The sequence below is a fragment of the Lactuca virosa genome, chromosome 3 (assembly GCF_052849685.1).
Source record: "Lactuca virosa cultivar CGN04683 chromosome 3, Lactuca_virosa_CGN04683_v6, whole genome shotgun sequence".
Taxonomy (NCBI): domain Eukaryota; kingdom Viridiplantae; phylum Streptophyta; class Magnoliopsida; order Asterales; family Asteraceae; genus Lactuca; species Lactuca virosa.
The window spans coordinates 6,901,731-6,904,309 of NC_136428.1; positions in this window are offsets into that span (position 1 = coordinate 6,901,731).

Consider the following 2,579-nt stretch of genomic DNA (forward strand, 5'->3'; position numbering starts at 1 on the left):
GCTATCTCTACCATTAGCCATAAGGCCATCTCTACCGTTAGCCACAAAGGCTATGTCTACCATATATCATGCACACATACATATCACACCTCCACATAGCAAGTAAACCAACTATCACAAAATGGGCCGGCCTTGGTGCCTTAGACCCATTGGTATGGTGAGAAAACTCACCTTACAAAGCTGAATCGGCAACTGAATTCAGGTATGTCATGTGCTGCTCTTCCCAAACTGCCTATAACCTATAAGTAAATAATCTTAACTCAGCCCCTAAGGCTCCTCTTAGTCAAACCTGGTCAAAGTCTAGGTCTATAGTCAAGGTCAACAGTCCATATTGAGCTTGACTCGTCGAGTACAATCAGTCACTCGTCTGGTCCCTGATTAACCCATCGACTCGCTGAGTCATCCGAGGGACTCGTCGAGTTCCTTGATGTTCACGGCCATAAACCACCAACCGAACACCCTTGACCGTAAACCCTTGGCCGTAAACCCTTGGCCGTACACAAGAAAACCATCTCGACTCGCCGAGTCTCTTACACGAGTCGTCGAGTTCCCCCTTAGTCCCTTATGTTTACGACCCTTTCCAGTGGGACTCAGGGTCCCAAACTTCAGATCTATCCTCTACTAGTGAATATAACACGTAAAGTTGCAAACTTTACGTGCATGCAAGGCCTCTCATGGCCATAATACTCAAAACCAACCCTTAACAAGGTTTTCATGCATGGAGAGGGAATGAGCTCATAAAAAGATGTAACTTTATGACTTCTGGGACCTAAGAAGGTCCAGATCTGGAACCATATCCTTGTGATAGGTCCAGATCCAACCTTGATTCCCTTTCCTTCTATGATGGCCATAATCTTCCAAAAGAAATTTAAGGATCTTAAACTGAAAGTGACAGATGGATACCTCAAACGAATGCCCAACACGAAATAGACGCTTGATCTAGTGCTTTTCCCCTTGGTACTTCCTCTTCAAGCTTGGAATTCTCCCCAAAAATCCCAAAGATAGCCCCCAAACGCACTCACTTCACACCTTTGAGAGTTTGCGGTCGTAAACGGTGTTTTATCGTGATAAGGGAGGCCACAAGGGTTTATAATGATGTTTATATATGGGGCAAATTCCTAAAATTAGGGTTTTCTTTAAACAGCTCGGACTCGCCGAGTCAACCCTCTGTCTCGCCGAGTAAGTCCCGTCCCACGTCCATGATATCACGACCCTACTCGACGAGCTGGACTCCCAACTCGCCGAGTCCATGCACAAACACCCCAAAATAGCAATTTCCAACCACTACTCGAAACAGGTGTTACAACTCCCCCACTTGAACTAGACTTCTTCCTCGAAGTCTGCCGAAATGAACAGTTCCGGATAATGCTCTCGCATCTCCTCTTCCGGCTCCCAAGTCCATTTAGAGCCTCTCTGATGCTGCCACTGCATTTTCACCAGTCTTACTTCTTTATTCCGAAGAACCTTGGTTTTCCTATCCAGCATCGCAACGGGCTTCTCAATATAGTTCAAACTCTCATCCACCTGGATATCGCCCAACGAGACGACCGCGGCCTCGACAGTGACACACTTTCGAAGCTGCGACACATGGAAGGTGTTGTGAATCTGGCTAAGCTATTCCGGTAAATCCAGACGGTAGGCTACTTTACCCACTCGAGCCGATATCTGAAATGGCCCAATATATCGGGGTCCTAGCTTACCCCTCTTTCGAAATCTAATGATTCCCTTCCAAGGTGACACCTTCAATAACACGAAATCTCCCACCTGAAATTCTAAGTCTGATCGTCGTCGGTCAGCATAACTTTTCTGGCGACTCTGCGCAACTCGTAGTCGGTCTCGCACTTGCTGAATTAGTCTGGTAGTCTTGAGCACTACCTCAGTGCTCCCCATGACTCGGTGCCCAACCTCATCCCACCAAACTGGGGTCCTACACCTTCGACCATATAACATCTCAAACGGAGCTCGATGGGGTAAGATCTGCATTTTGGAAACTTTACATGGCCATCTAGCCGTATGGGGTAAGATCTGCATTTTGGGGTTGTGTCTTTGATGATTAAGAGCTTAATGATTAAGCCTTCACCCTTTTAAGCATAGGGTTTGGGTTTTGAACCCATTTTAGTGGTTCTTAGGGGTAAAGTTCAAAACTTTACCCTTCTAAATGTCATTTCAGTTGAGATCTGAGTTGTGAAGCTCTTTAATTCATTAGTGTCGGTTTAATGAATTAAGAGGTTGGGTTACCGGTAAACTCGACGAGTTCATGGGTAAACTCGGTGGGTTGGCTTGGTTTTTCCTGACTTTCCAGATTAAGGTAGAAACTCGACGAGTTGAAGGACAACTCGACGAGTTGGGTCAACTTGGACCGTTGACTTTAAATTTCGATTTATATCCTTGAGCAAGTTTGTCCCAATGGGTACTTGTGGTAATCTGAAATTGTAATTAAGGGAATTATAGGCATAGGATAAGGCCCATATGGGGTTGGGCCCAATTTGGAAAATTAGGTCATTAGTGGGCTTTTATGGATCTAGTAGTTTCTAGCATGTTGGGCTTGAGTTATTAATGGGCCATCTGGATGCAAAGTT